Raw genomic sequence first — 16,442 nt, 5'->3', positions numbered from 1 at the left:
TTAGTTATGGATGAGACATTCACTCGTTCTTTCCCTCTCTCCGTCGCTTCCTGTTAGACTTTTCGTGAATCCGCTCATCAATTTAAAGGGAATTTTAGTCACAGCCCAAGGGAGTCCAGAGCGGCTTTAATACGTGCATTTTCATCCTTAGAGAAAACATCAACGCAACGCGCTTGCTAACATTATCCGCGGGAGAACTGGCTACTATATCTAAAAATAGTTTGAGAGGAATTACCTTGTTCTCCTGATACCGGCGAAATGTTTGAGCAACCTGCCAAAATACTCTACACCCTTAAAGATGTTCACATTAGGCTATACAATAATAGGGGTTAAGGTTATGGATTGTTTGGACTGATGCGATCATGAAATGGTCGATGTCATCATCTTTATATTTCGCCAAATCTTATTAGCATAACGTAAAAAAGAAATTGATTAGTTATTCCATTTAAATTACCCTGGAACAAAACAAAATGAACGGAAAAGTTTAAAGCGATGGTTTTTGTCCTTGGGTTATTTGAAAGCTTTCATTTAACACAGAAATTGCATTCAACCGTCAACTTACAGCAGAGAGACTTTTGGTTTCTCCGGCTGAAACTCATACATTTCTGGCTACCAATCCACTAACAATCAGTGACATAAGCTTTGTTAAGATCATAGCTCGATAGCGTTATTTAAGGTATCGATCCTAACATGAAGTTGCTGAAGGATAAAAAATTAAATAAGCTCAGTTACGTCAACACCTTTCGTTTTTTTCTTTTTGTTTTGTTTTCGCTGACTCAAAATTTTGTAAGAGCTGGCTAGAGTTGGGTAGCAAGATTTAGTCTCACAGGAAAAACAATCATGTGTTTCCGGCCGGGCTCGAACCGGCGATATTCCGCGTGTAAAGTGGACGTGATGACCACTACACTACGGAAACCTGTTACGACTGAAAGCTGCCATACTCAGTGGTGTGCTAATCAGGAACTCGTAGTTTCTAGTTTTTTTGATCAGGAAGACAGAAAAAATAAGTCTCCGAAGTACAGCAAACAGTTGAACATTTGCCTACTTCTGACGATGCTCAATATTGAAGTTTTTTAAAAACGATGCTATCCTTGTATTAGCGTTACCAGAGAATCTCAGTGCCAAAAAAATTAACCGTCAACCGTCAATTGAGCAAGCCAATACTAGCCGTCAAATGTCTCAGATATCCTTAATCAAGAACTAAACGATTGACTATTGAAAATTTATGCTGTTTAGAAATGAACGTTAATACACCACAAAAAGATACACTTATGCTCAAGTCTTTCAACTTCTAGTTATGGGAGCGGAAGATTAATGCGCGCAGCGGTGAGGTGATGTAATTACGTTAATTAGACAAACAGTCGAAGATTAAAGAAGTCATAAGTAATGCACAAATTATAGGACTAATTGGATTACTCAGATACGGGCATATTTGTACCCTTTTATGAAAAATTACAGCCAAATTTGCTTCAACCGTCAAAAACCAATAATGATAACGATCACGATAATAACGGTTTATTCACATCACATCCGCGCAGTGGCTGTTTGTTTGAATAGACCTTCTTACATGCAATACAACTAAAAATTACGCTAACAGGATGGATGGATGGAATCCTGACGCTAACTATATAGAAAATAATTATCAAAACAAAGAGAACCGTCTCCGGGTGGCTTGAACCACCAACCTTTCGGCTAACAGCCGAACGCGCTAACCGATTGCGCCACGGAGACTTCCATCAAAACATTTTGAACAATTTTCATCAAATTTTGTGGAAGAAATTTTAACTTGCGTAAGGTTTCTGTTACATTATTGTATCTTGCTCGAAAGACGTGAAAAGCGAAAAACCGGGGGAGTTGGGTAGTAACTGTCTTGGCCAATGAGACAACACAAAACAGGTGTTATAGAACCAGTTCGACAGAGAGAAGTAGATTAAGAGTCCCTGTCCATAAAAATGGGAAATAACTCGGCAAGGGTCGAAATTCGATTTCGCTCATATTTTCATGGTAGATAGGCTAGGGCATGACAAAAACTACTGGATAGTTTTTTTTGGCAAAACATCCTTTCATTTCAAAGAAATATGCAAATTGCCAAATTCCGTTAAAATCGTCATTTGACGCACCATTTTATTAAACAAGTTTGAGAGCCTCGCATGCAAAACCGTATCAATCTTCCGTCTTTAAAACACTCGAATATTTTTGTGCAATGTTTCAATGTGTACTGGGTTGGTTTTAGGGAATGTTGCGTTGTCTTTTTGGGTGCAAAATAATTAAATTTCGAAGACATGTATTTCATTCACTTAAAAGTACTTCGTGTATAGAATTAATTTTCACCATGTGCGAAACCTTCAAATGGATTAAGCTTCTGGTGGTTGAATCGCAGAAGGATGATCTACAGATTCCTGTAAAAATTTCTTTGGGCAAATGATTGTGAGCGACGCGAGAGCTTTTCGAAGTGCGTCAAAAATGCAAATATTTGACCATTCCCTCATCAAATTTCAATTTACGGGTTAGACGTATATTTTAGCATGCGCCACATGACTTGACCAATGTTAAGTTGAAATAGACACAGAGCTGATAATTTCGAAATGCTCTTACCTCATGTGCTGTAAAAGGTAGGTCCAAAGCCGATTTGACGTGTTTCTCTCACCATTCGTCGCACATAAAGCAGAAGTTTGCTTTTGTTTACACAACGTCCGATGTACATCGCCAACTGTCAACTTATTTAATGGTCGAATACCATGAATCTGTGACCCTCTTTCGACACATATGATCACCACTGCATCTAAGTCAAAAACGGCTAAGTCATTTGTAGATAGTTGCTTGCTTTGCACTGCACCAAAATATTACGTTTTGATCGTCATGGTTTGATGGCTTGAATCCTTGCTTGCAGTGGTTCCTTGTTCGTCACGCAATGCTGTCATCCCATTTGAGGGGGTAGGGGTAGGACAATTTCTATCCCAATACATAAGGCTCCGTAAGGCTGGGAACCACTGGGAGCACACAATCGTGTTGAGTAGGAAGAGATTAAATTAAGAAATGAGAAGAATGAATAGTTTACCATTACCCCTGTTGTTATCTTTCACTCGACCACCGCTACCTACATGCCCTGCGTAATACTGTAACGCTAAACTCATACCTAGGTCTTTTCGCGCTGTGCAATTATTTTTAGTTTACATGTAATACAGTGGGCTACCCCCGGGGAAATGGGTGGTGACCGCTTAATGGGGCTAGCCGCTTAAATAGAGGTTGGTGTACCTTGAATATTTAATTTTTCACTATCGGGTTATAAATTTCTTGGTGAACATGGAGTCAATTCAAGACAATCATGATCGACGTGTATTTGAATTATCACTCGTCATGCACCTTCAATTTCAGACTCTTATCTGCCATCGCCCTTTCCAAAACAAAGTTTTTAAATTTTGGGTGGCCGCTTAATAGGGGTAAAGACAATAATGAAACCCTTATCGGAACGACCAAATGGTGGCCGCGGAGGTAACCGGTCAATAGGGGTTTTATTTGCAATATTTTACTGACAATAATTTTGGACTGTATTGACAACAGTCCTCTATTTCCTGTTACAAACATACCAATGCCTCGCCACAAGGCAAACAAAATACGCCAAATAAAATGGCCTGGCCAGGGCTATTTACTCACGTAATTACTAATTAAATTTAGTCTGTTTTTCTAACGAATTAGACACGTTGCGATTTTCTATTTTTATTTCAGCTAGTTCTTGCTTCATTGATCTATAATTTGTTTCATAGCGATTTTTTTAAAATTCTAGTGAGTACAGGCACTAGCTTTATCAGCTGTTGTCTGAAACATCAAAACTTAGAACAAACGTGATTTGGACCTAGGCCACGTACACTATAGAATACGATTATATAAATATACACATGTTATTATACATATGAATAAACACATGAACAATTATTAAATTGTTTCATTTATCCTGAGAGTGTTCTATACAAAATAGATCAAAATGTGCAGCATATGCCGTGACAGCATTGCGTGACGAATAAATAACGGCTGTAAGATTGCGGCTGCGCCGACACGCTTATCAGCAATGGTCAGCAATCGATCAAACGTATTATTTTGGCGCAGTCCAAAGCAAGCAACTATCTACAAATGACTCAACCGCTTTTGACTTAGATGCAGTGATGTTCATATGCGCAGAAAGGTGGTCACAGATTCATGATATTCGACCAATAACAGGTTGACAGTTGGCAATGTACATCGGACGTTAACCTTGTGTAGACAAAAGCAAACTTCTGCTTTATGTGCGACGAATGGTGAGAGATCGACTAGAAACACGTCAAATCGGCTTTGGACCTGCCTTTTCCAACAAATAAGGTTAGAACATTTCGAAATTATCAGCTCTGTGTCTATTTCAACTTATTATAGGTCAAGTCATGTGGCACATGCTAAAATATACGTCTAACCGTAAATTGAAATTTGACGACGGATGGTCAAATATGTGCATTTTTGACGTACTTTGAAAAGCTCTCGCGTCGCTCACAATCATTTGCCCAAAGAAATTTTTACAGGAATCTGTAGATCATCCTTCTGCGATTCAACCACCAGAAGCTTAATCCATTTGAAGGTTTCGCACATGGTGAAAATTAATTCTATACACGAAGTACTTTTATATGTCTTCGAAATTTAATTATTTTGCACCCAAAAAGACAACGCAACATTCCCTAAAACCAACCCAGTACACATTTAAACACTGCATAAAAATATTTGAGTGTTTTAAAGACGGAAGAATGATGCGGTTTTGCATGCGAGGCTCTCAAACTTGCTTAATAAAATGGTGCGTCAAATGACGATTTTAACGAAATTTGGCAATTTGCATATTTCTTTGAAATAAAAGGATGTTTTGCCAAGAAAACTATCCAGTAGTTTTTGTCATGCTCTAGCCTATCTACCATAAGAATATGAGCGAAATCGAATTTTCGACCCTTGCCGCGAAATTAAGAATTTGTCTGATTTTTACAGGCAGGCACTCTTAAGACCTTTGTTAAATGACGTTCAACCATGTTTGGCCTGCTGGTCTAGTGGCATGATTCTCGCTTTGGGTGCGTTGCGAGAGGTGCCGGTTCGACTCCCGGAGAGGCCCTTTGTAACACTCTTTTGTCAATGATCATGAACACAACATAATAAGGAAGCAGGCAATATTACGATGGTTTTTGTGACGTCACAACGGCCATATGAAACAACGGAGCACCTGCCTCCTTTTTTTGCAGACAATTCCAACTGATTACCATAAAACCCTAGATTAAAATATCACTTAACCGACTGTTTCTGTTGGCCGGGAAACATTTCCAACGACTTTTAGGAAAATATTAATCTAAAGTAATTTTGATCTAGTCCTCTTGTTTTAAACCGATGAGGGGGAATAAACTAATCAAAACAAATACAGGAAAAGAGAAATCAGAGTATAGTCTGTTAGTAATCTTAAAATAGTATTTTCCAGGTGGTTTACTTGAAAGGAAAAGTTGGTCCGTGTGAGGGTCGAACTCACGACCTTGGCGTTATCAGCACCACGCTCTACCGACTGAGCTAACGGACCAGACACATTATACTTGTGCCGTTTTTTATTAAATACTACTGCCTTTGTACAGGAACGTTGTCAAAAGTTTGGCCTAATGAGGAACAGCACCCGCTTATTGGCTTTGTTCAAACTGATCTGGTTTTATTCTTTAAGATGTATGTATATATTGTTAACGTGCTTTCTCAAATGATGAGGACATTTTTGTTGAAATATAGTTATCCCGAAATTATCTATTAGAAGTTGTTTCCCATTTATTTTATAATCATGTCATAGTTTTTTATTTTAACTTAGGATAGAGGGCCACTGGTTCGTCAGTTTTTTTCACTGTTATGTGTTACCCTCTGTAAATAAAGTTGTTACTTACTTACTTACTTACTAATATCAGCGGGTCCATTTTGGTCCATTTTGGTGATTTAACATAAACAATAGCCCTTTTGTTAAACCTAAACAATAGCCGTTTTGTTATTAGAAGCGCCGAGTTCTTTTTCGGAAGCTTAGCGAGAAAACCTGTGATCATCGGAAAAATTGTCGGCATGAGGAATTAGCTACCTTGAGGGTGTGAGGACTGTAATTTTTGTTATCACAAGATCAATTTCCATCGGGGGAGCCCAAAGGGACACTTGACCGGCTGTATGAGTATCGGCCAGACTCTCACCAATAAAGTAAGAGCTTTAGGCCTATTCCAAACGTCGTGCTACTGCCGTGCCGAACGAAATTCAAGAACTTAATTTAACTTAAGCACGACAGTTGCACAACGTATATTTTTGTAATCGGCTATTAAGGCATGGCCCGCCTAGATTAGCCTTTCAGTGCTACTTGCGGGCATGCGACTTGGCTTCAAACGGCGTGCTCTTGTAGGGCCGAACTGAATTCATAGCCTGTTATCAGCTTCCTTTGCTTTCTATCATTTAAAATGGTCTTCAGCAAGGCAAACTTCTTCCCATCTTCGGCGACTGAATTAAATTCGACGTTTGAATCCACTGGCGTTATTTTGTCATACCACTACTGGGTCAAATTTATTTGAGTTCGTCACCGCAGTAGCACGACGTTTGGAATAAGCATTAGCTTACAAGTTTGATTGGCAATGTTCGCTTTTATATCGATTTGATTTGGCAAAAGATAAAATGATTTATTCACTTGTGCTAGCATGACAAAGTATTATTAAACTTAAACTTAAACTTAAACGGCCGGGACAAGAAGAGAAGTTGAGGAGGAGTGATTTATGTAATACATTTCTATGTGTTAATAAATTTGGCCTTCATAAATTTTTTTGACTTATTTTATCCTTGTGATAATATCAGGCAAGAGAAAAAGCGGTCATTGTGCACGACAGTTCGTTTCTTTGTTTGTCGCGTCCGAAGCAGGCAGCGTAAGTCAAAAGAGAAGAAACAAGTGCGATTTCTAAAAGCCGATTAACGAATTAAGATGCGTTGTTTTTACCTAATTTAAAAGTGAAAAAAAAAAAAAAAAAAAAAAAAAGCGGCCTCCGAAAGAGCAAAAGTTTATGCAACTCAGTTATCATTAGTGCAAGCAAAATATTGCCAACTGATCGTAGACTTTCTTCGGATTTTTTTTCGTTGCCTGTGGAAAGCGGAGATGATCGTTCACAACAAGTTCAACATTAAGCTTATTTCGAACACTTCTGTAACACGCATCCAGTTTTTGTGCTTCCTATTTTTCAAGTTCCTATGCCTTTCTGTTTGCCTTAAAAAAAGCGTGAACTGTGCTAAGTCTTGAGTTGTTTTTCGCTCGGTAGTTTTCATTGCGTGAAATGAGTAATTTCGTGGAATTTACGTGGCCGTGAAATTCCTCGACACTCGACGAGTACGAGATCAGAACGTGATGTGTCAAGAAACGTGACGTGTCCGAGAGTGCCATGTTCCTGATACTTACGTTGCGGCGTGTCAGGAAAAATCATGGCCCGGGTACGTTATGTGCGGCGTATCAAGGGAAGCCAGGACTCTGATACTTAACGGCATGCGGTTTTAGTTTAATCAGCCAAATTAATGAACGGAGCTTATTTCTCTTTACGCGGAAACTAAAATTTTCGGACGTGCGTTTCGTTTGTTCGTTTCAGAATGTTCAAATATATAGACACAACAAAAACGACAGCAACAATAACAGAATGCTAATTAGCATTTTTTATCACGTCCGACTACTATTTTATATTCTAGTATTTAAAATCTACTTATCGCAGGGCTCTTTTAGAATACTACCCTGGCTACTGAATGTAAAACCCTTGTTTAAATAAAGTGCTAAAAAACCACAGTGGAACATCCCTTCTCACCGACCTACGTGGTGGCGCAACTCACCAGTTTCGCAAAGCTTGAGAGCGGAATGCCCTAGGATCGGTTGCATGGGAGGACTTGAACCGGGACACCAACCCCATTTAACGCTGCCGCGTATTTGATGCAAACCATGGAACCCTCATAGGAGGCCTCTGGCCGATCTTAAGCTTGAAAAGATTGAATGTTGCAAAATCTATTTATTTAGACCGACTAGTGGTTTTCCATCATTGTGGTTACCGCTGTTAGTCTGAAAGCATCAGCACATGCGTAATTATGGAGAGTGCCTTCAACGAAATTTACCAACCAATATTTCTTCCAGTCGGGTTTTCAATAAGATTTCTAAACAGAAATCACGCTCTATAAACATTTTATCCGTCTTGGAATTGTTACGTGAATAACATTCGGAGGTCTGTGAGCGATTAAACTTTTTATTCTTTGCCGAAAGGGGCGAATCATTCGGACAAGTTCATTATACGCCTGCATTTGGCATGAATGTTAATATTTAAATCAAGTTACCCGTGACGCGGTCAATTAAGTCAGATATAAAGAGCGGGGCTTTTGAAAAACGTCCTCGAGTGTTGTCGGTGATAAAGACTGGCTTAAAATGTCGATCTGGTCTAGCTCCGGCTTTGCAGTGCTTCCATAATCAAAGCAAGTGCTAACATGAAATCTTTTGGGCGAGAGAATAATGCAGCAAAGTGAAACAATCGGCAAATTTGTCGCTTGTTGAGCATAACTGAAGTTTGGTCCAGTATGAATATAAACAGCTTAAGGTTACAGTATACCTTCGGGTCGGCAATTTTCTTCAAATTTGGATTTTTGGGTCAAAATAGTGGTCGAAGAATAATCTCTAATTTCTGAAAATTTTTTTTGAAAAAGGCTAAATATTGGCGGAGAAATGGCGGTTTTACGTTTTCACCGGAAGTAAAAGTTTACTTCTTGATTGACAGCCCTATGGCGCGTAGGCAATCAACCGAGACGATTTCGGCGGGAATTACCTATATGGATGTCACGAATTGACTACTCAGTTGATCAGCATTGTTGTTCTGACTACCCAGCATTTTTTATTTTAGGCGTGTCTCTATTAAGTTATAACTAAACATAGACCACGTTTAAACCATGGACCGGTTCGAAAAAGCGAAAACTGCGAAGAACGAATGAAAATACATCAATGAGTGAAGACGCGAAAGTTCGCCACGCGGATGAAGCTATAGTTATCGTATAAGGCGGGCAAATATTCGTGGTAAGAGAAAAGAAAGGTTCCTCTGTAAAAATTTCGGAACTTGACAGCAATAACAGGGATGCTGACAGAGACTCTTCTGATGAGTCCGATATCGACGAATCGTCGGACTCATTGAGACCATTTGAAATATTATCCATGCACAGTTGCCCACACACAGTTACTCTCCGCGCTGTCTTTTGTTTGTTTCCTTCGCTCAGCCACTCTAGCGTTCGTATCCTTTTTAGTCTTCCCCATTTTGCCAGACCAGCTTCAAGAAAAACCGAGCTACAGAAAAATTATCTCTCTGCCTTCGGTTCCTTGAGCACGTTGCGAAACACAAGAGTTTTTTAGAGATTCGCGCGTAAATTTCACCAGGAGGTTAACGGTAGTAAAGTTTCCCTGCACTGATTGGCTTAGTTATCTGAGAACCCAGTTGAAGGCGTTTGTGGGCGGAGTTTGTTTGCGAAGCAGAAAATTTTTCTTAGCGCTGTTTTCTCGAATAAATTTGTTCACTTGAAGCAGACACTTTAAAGAGTTATAACTCAAAGGGAATTTGTTCAATTGCTCTTAAATTTGGACAGTGGCTAGTTTAACATATAAAGTACAAAAGCGTGTCTGGGAATTGTTAATTTCGAAATACTTTTTCTTCGAGAGCGATTTTTGTACGATCACTCCACATTTTTTTAATCCTATTTCGAAAATGTTCTGTAACTTTTTACTGCAATCGACTATGCCAAAACGCAGACACGTTTTTTAAGCGCTTTGGGCCCTGAAACCGAGGAAAAAATTAAATTCGCGAAAAACGAAATTCGCTTTGACTTGTAGCTTTCGAAAGGTGATTCGGGCGCTCGCATTTAGTGGTCGTGAAAAATTCGACAATTCATTTTCTTTCAAAATTCTTGGTATAGTTTGATAGCCAGCTCCATAAGCTTTAGTTCGATATAGGGGTTTAGGTATCTACAGCTTAAACTGCACGCGCTACATCGCTTGCGCGCGAGACACCCCTGAAGGTATACTGTAACCTTAAGGGGACAGCACACTTCTAGTTAATCTTAATTACCTGGCAGCTTTCTTCGAAGTTCCGCAAATATTTTAAGGCACTTCCTTCATCTTGCAGCTGTTGTACATTACGATCAGAAAATTTAAGAGGGATGAAAGGGAAGAACAATTCTTTTCCCAGTTTGAAGCCACACTAAATTTCCAACAGAGAAACTAAACAACAATGGCGATATCATCGATAGCCGCAATGGTGACCCCTACCAGCCGCCCCAGGGTAACGACTTACACACAACACATTGTACCCGTAGTGCCTCCCCCGGGGAGAATTTGTCGTTACTTGGCTTTTTACAATCGTTCAAATCGTATCGCACGAGAAATTTTGAAAGTCCCTTGAGTATTTTTAAGCTGCTGCCGCCATTGTTAAAAAATGGCCATATTAGGTTAATTTTGGGCTGCATAACAAAGCCTTTTGTTAGCAAAATGGACCCGCTTTTCTTGAATATCAAGGAACTAGAATGAAAAGCAACATATTTCTTAAATTATCTGTTTTTCTAAAATGGAATTCTAAGTACATTTAGAAAAAAAAATAAAACTAATCACCAAGTCATGCCTCTAACATTGTTTTTCAATAGTTATAGTAACTTGTATATTGAACCAAATGCTTACGGTTTGGGGAATAAGCTCAAATGGTAGAGCGCCTGCTTAGCATGCAAGAGGTTCCGGGATCGATACCCGGATTCTCCAGCAGTCTTTACTTTACTAGCTAATATGCAGCTTTACTTCTTTTTGAAGGCAGATTTTTTTCGGACCATTGTTGTACAAATAACGGTTTGTAAACTTTTTATTTGGCTAGTTTTCTCTAGCTATCAGAGAAGATGAAAATACTCCTATTAAAGAATTTTCCGCTGTCGCTCTAAAACAACGTGGACTTCAATCGACCAGCGGTAAACGGGCAATACCCAGAGCACCTTTCGGTATATTTGTCGCGCGGTACTCTTTTACGCTTTGTAGCGCAACCTTTCTCAAAACTGCTGTATAACACAGATAACACAAAGATTTAATTCGTTGAAGAATTACTCTTTCCTTTGCGACTTGCTTTATTGTAACCTTGCAGTTAAAGGCTTAATTTCATTTTTTAGAACTGACGCCCTCCTTTGGCACGGAATGGTAAGGAAAGGTTAAATGGCCGCAAATGGGCCTTGCTAGCCTACACACTGCAGATCTAATCCCAGTCCCCGCGGTATTAAACAACTGAGAGTATTTTTCTTTTCCATGGATGGGATGCTAGTCCATCGTATTTATCCGCCCACACCCCCAGCCGCCCCCCCCCCCCCTCCCCCCTTTGCAGCGACCTACTCTTACAGCAATGAAAGAAGAAAGAAATATAAACAGGAGCCATAATCGGGGACGGAGACCGTAAGTCTTGGGATCCGCGCGCAACTATGATATAGGACAATTTTTCTATTTTTAGAACAAAATGCGCCATCCTGACGTCACATATCCGCGCGGATCCACGCACATGTAGGGGGGCTCTCGCGTGAATGTTGTCACGTTGCCTGATCAAATGGTGAGAGAGGCGAGATTCTCTTGCAGATTTTTCACAGCGATGGCAGGGAATAAGGCAGGGAATTAGATCCAGGGCTCTTATATGTAGCTTTATGCTCTAAACTAATGGAAAAAGTGAGTTTTTCAGAGTCGAAAACAAGACTTCAATTTCGCGCTGTGAATGAATAATAATATGTGCTCGCGCTAGTTGAACGCGTAAGCTTTTGCGTTTGTTCTGTAAAGAAAAGTTATGAAAGAAAACTCTTTACACTGGTATCGAGTTCATTTGAGAGTTTCCCAAACAATGCTTAATCATAACCAAACTCTGTTTTTGATAGTTTCTTATTGCTTCTGTTTGTTTGGCGAGTTTGCAAAAGTTTTTTAAAGGAAAGTCTCAGGCGACATAAGTAGCTCATTTGCATAGTGCAGCGCGTGAACCTTCAAATCCGAGTCGGTGTTTTCAATTGTCAACAAATCTTGACAAAGATTTCTTTCGTTGTCTTTTGCGCTGAGATGCTGCAACAATTTTCACAAACGCAAAAAGGCTACTAACATCATGTGTATTTCTTTAACATAGTGAAGTTTTACACTGCGAAAATAAAATAGACAAGGAGTTTTGATAACTCAACCAACAAAATCGAAGTCGTTATTCCAGTTGATTAAGGAAAGCGTCATCGTAACTTTGCTGATTATTTCTGCGGTATTCACATATTTTCAGCTAAGCTTTTAATACGTTCTGAGACATTTATCAACCTTAAACATATTTAAAAATTAGAGATATTATATGAGTTCGATGTACGTTTTCACACGAAAGTGGGGAAGTCCAACTGTCATGTTTTACTGACTGTGCAAAACACGCATCGGGGCGGTCGCTCTTATTCATGGACAACAGACAATTTATTGGGTTTTTACACAAACAAAACTGAGCAGCATCTACAGAAATAAACTTTATTGTCACTTATTAGGCCTTGATAAAGCATCAAGCGTTGCTTACAATTCAGGCGAAATTCAAACTTGCAATTATTATTATTATTTTTTTTTACTCTTCTCTTTACTCTCTTTTTTTTACTCTGGCGAAATCTTCGCAAGCGTGTGACCAGAGGAGGGAAACTTTGAAGTCCTGAAACGGTGCTATATCCAAATATATCCAACTGTTTTTTTGCTGTGTAATGGAAACGCTGTTAATCTTCGTTCAACATATGTGAAAGAGAGAGTGGAGTAATGTGGAGCTCTTGTAAAAGATGCAGCAGAACACAACTTGGTCAGCGATATAAAGCGGGACAACTAAATTCGGCACTGTCTTACTTCACTCAAACTGGAGCAGCTTACGACGAAAATGCTGAAGCAAAATTCCAACAGACATGAACGTATTGATTTATGGGCCAAGAGTATCAAACATTTCGGGAATTTCGGACGCCATTTCCCCGCGCTATATCCGCAAAAATCCACGCAGCATGTACGCGCGTGTGCCGCACATGATCGCGGAATTTTTTCTAAAAATAGAAAAATTGTCCCATATCATAGGGACAGCCCCAATACTAGAAATGGCGCGCGCTTACGGTCTCCATCCCCGATTATGGCTCCTGATATAAATTCATCAAACGAGACAAGTCGACCAAGGAAATGTCGTTGATCTAACGTGACAAATGTAATCCAGGGCGTTTATTTACATCAAAGTAATGTTTCAAAAGCGCTTTATACTCTGATAAAACATGGGTTTTTGACCAATCAGAGCGTGCGCAGGATCCTATCTATATTATAATGGTCATTTATTCGCAAATTACGTTCCATATAATTCTTGAAATTTTTCACTCGACTCTTGCGTAGATCTTCAAAGTAAATCCATCGGATAACACAACCAAAAAAATTCAAAGGGGTGCAATATGTGAAGCTTCGTTGAGCAATTTTCAAAAGTAATAACAAATTAAAAAGTGCAACAACTGTAAGGCACCGATGGGATTTGAACCCATGACCTCCCGTTTACAAGACAGGCGCTCTAACCAACTGAGCTACGGCGCCCTACATTGGATAACCTCGTGTATTATTGTTTATCTGTTTATTTTTTAAAATAAAAAGAAAAAAAAAATTAAAAAAAAAAAACATTGTTAATACATGTAGTACTAAGTTGGTGACATGTCCACTTTCACGCTTGGTAATTTCCAGCGGCACTAAGATAGCTCAATACTTCTTAGGGTCTTCAAGTACCTCAAAAGGTCCACAGCGGGAGCTTTCGTGTTTCCTTTTAGCGTATTGAGCTCAAAAAATTATGACAGGAGATATTGTGTTGTTTTAGAATTGGTACCTCTTAGGGGTCCCTCGGGGACCACCTGGGCTTTGACTGGGCGTTTGAAAGGCGGGGTGCGAAAACTTCCAGAGTTCAAATTCTAAAAATAAAAAGATACCAGAAAGGGTTGAATGCTAGGGTTGGTATGGGAGATGGACGCTCCGGGTCATGAGCTCCTGATCTTGCTTTATTGACGGGACTCGGAAAATTAATCAGCGGAGTTGGACTGGTAACTACAAGACTACACAGAACAATAATCGTAATAATAAATGTTTAGCAGGGCGCATACTTCATCAAAGGTGTTCTTCATTGGGGCCCTGCAACTGTTCTCAGATGAGTTTACACATTGTGCAACAGCATTTACACGAATCTCAACATGGAAAAACATAGTATTAATTCCAAGTTTGAAGTGAACTTTTCTCTGCCAAATATTGTTTAAGTGGGCCTACTAAGTGAATTTAGTCAACTGGTGAGGTTCCTTAGTTTCACGCGCCTTGCAGCCGCAAGATGGCAGGATTCGATGTCCCGTGGAGAGAAATCTTGAATTTTTTTTTAACTGCCGACTTCCTACCTTTTTTTTTTTAACTTTCTATCTTTATTGCTAGAAAATATCATTTTTTTGTTTGTTTGTTTGTTTTCTTTAACTTCCCACCTTGATCTTCTGTTTATTTTTGGACAATGTGGAGATAATTGTCAATAAAATCTGTTTCTGGAAAGAAAAGTAGGGGTCAGCAAGCTCGTTAAATCCAAGCAAAGCTATAGCAGTGGCCATCTGCCCTATCATTGTTCATTTTAGTACTTAGCGCGCGCACTTGATGCATGACGTGCTCACTCTTTATCCTCTCCTGACACCGGCGAAATGTTTAAGCAACCTGCCAAGATACTCTTCACCCTCAAAGATGTTCTCATCATGCTATACGATAATAGAGGTTAAGGTTATGGATTGCTTGGAATGGATTGGTCAATGTCATCATCTCTCTTTTTCGCCAAATCTTATTAGCAAAACGTATAAAAGAAATTGATTAATTACTCCATTTAAAATACCTTGGAACACAACAAAAAGAATAGAAAAGTTTAAAACGATGGGTTTGTCGTAGGGGAATACAAAAGTTGAAATTGACATTTAACACAAAAACAAACGCTATCCTTGTTTTAGCGTTCGGCAGAGGATCTCAATGGGGTTAACCGTCAAATGGCCAAAACATAAACCGTTAACCGTCTAAACCGCAATATTTTTACCGTCAACCGTCAAATGAGCAAGCCAATATTAGCCGTCAAATGTCTCAGATATCCTTAATTAAGAACTAAACGATTGTCTAGGGGCAAGATATGCTGTTTATAAAGCAACGTTTTAATATATCACAAAAAGTATGCTTATGTTCAAGTCCTTCAACTTCTAGTCACGGGAGCAGGCGATTAATGCACGCGATTTTAATAAAGGTGATGTAATTACGTTAATAAGACAAAGATTTGAAGAGTAAAGACCCAGTATTGAATGCACAAATTATAGTACTAATTGGACAAATTTGTACCCTTTTATGAAAACTTACGGCCAAATTTCCGTTAACCGTCAAAAAACCAACAATGATAACGATCACGATAATAACGGTTTATTCACATCACATCCGCGCAGTGGCTGTTTGTTTGAGAAGACCTACTAGCATGCAATACAACTGAAAATTACGCTAACCTGATGGACTCCGCGCAGGGGTTTTTTGTTTGAATAGACCTTCTTACATGCAATACAACTAACAATTACGCTAACAGGATGGATGGATGGAATCCTGACGCTAACTATATAGAAAATAATTATCAAAAGAAAATGAACCGTCCTCGGGTGGGCTTGAATCACCAACCTTTCGGTTAACAGCCGAACGCGCTAGCCGATTGCGCCACGGAGACTTCCATGGAGGGAGTTTGTACGATTTTTATCAAATTGAATTGTGTGGATGAAATTTTAACTAGTACATTACTGTATAAAAATACTGTAGTTGTAGTCAGGCATAGTAATAAAATCTTAAAAGTTGTTGTCACTGACTTAAAAATCTTAAAATAGACGTTTCGGCTAAAATACTATAACCTTCTTCAGTGATGAAATGAATGTTAACGGCGTCTAAATATAAATGAGATGTTTATAAAAATGTGAGGAACTTGCTAGGGATTAATTTAGCATTTTATAAATGTCTGGAATATGCGCGTGGTCATTAATTGAGTTCGGTTCGGGAATGGAATGCCACGCTTCCAAGAACAATCCACGCGACCACAAGGGACAGCGGTCTATGACCTTGACATTATTAAAATCAAATTCGTGGTTGTTTTTCATAGAGTGTTGCGCCAAAAGAGAGTTTTTGTCACATGTGAGGACGGCTCTTTTATGTTCTTTTGTTCTGGATCTCAGTGCTCTGGATGTTTGACCGATGTAAAGTTTTTCACAGTTTCTACAATTGATTTTATACACGACACCAGTTGACAGGTCTTGATCGAATTTGTCCTGCGGCTTCTTCAGGATCGAACCAACCGTCTTGACGGGTTTATGAGCAACATTTACGT

The 16,442-nt window shown here is 39.2% G+C and overlaps 4 non-coding genes across 4 annotated transcripts; all 4 read right to left on the bottom strand.

Moving 5' to 3' along the window:
• Nucleotides 1-843: 843 nt before the first annotated feature.
• Nucleotides 844-916, bottom strand: Trnav-uac (transfer RNA valine (anticodon UAC)). The gene has a single exon. It is a non-coding gene; the product is annotated as a tRNA-Val (tRNA).
• Nucleotides 917-1,658: 742 nt separating this feature from the next.
• Nucleotides 1,659-1,731, bottom strand: Trnan-guu (transfer RNA asparagine (anticodon GUU)). The gene has a single exon. It is a non-coding gene; the product is annotated as a tRNA-Asn (tRNA).
• A 3,768-nt stretch (nucleotides 1,732-5,499) lies between these two features.
• On the bottom strand, nucleotides 5,500-5,572 carry Trnai-gau (transfer RNA isoleucine (anticodon GAU)). Its single transcript has one exon. It is a non-coding gene; the product is annotated as a tRNA-Ile (tRNA).
• A 7,981-nt stretch (nucleotides 5,573-13,553) lies between these two features.
• Nucleotides 13,554-13,627, bottom strand: Trnat-ugu (transfer RNA threonine (anticodon UGU)). The gene has a single exon. It is a non-coding gene; the product is annotated as a tRNA-Thr (tRNA).
• Between the last annotated feature and the right edge of the window lie 2,815 nt (nucleotides 13,628-16,442).

This window comes from Orbicella franksi, chromosome 9 (genome assembly GCF_964199315.1).
Source record: "Orbicella franksi chromosome 9, jaOrbFran1.1, whole genome shotgun sequence".
Classification (NCBI taxonomy): Eukaryota; Metazoa; Cnidaria; class Anthozoa; order Scleractinia; family Merulinidae; genus Orbicella; species Orbicella franksi.
The sequence above is the reverse complement of the archived record's forward strand: the minus strand, read 5'-3'. Positions and strand labels throughout refer to the sequence as shown.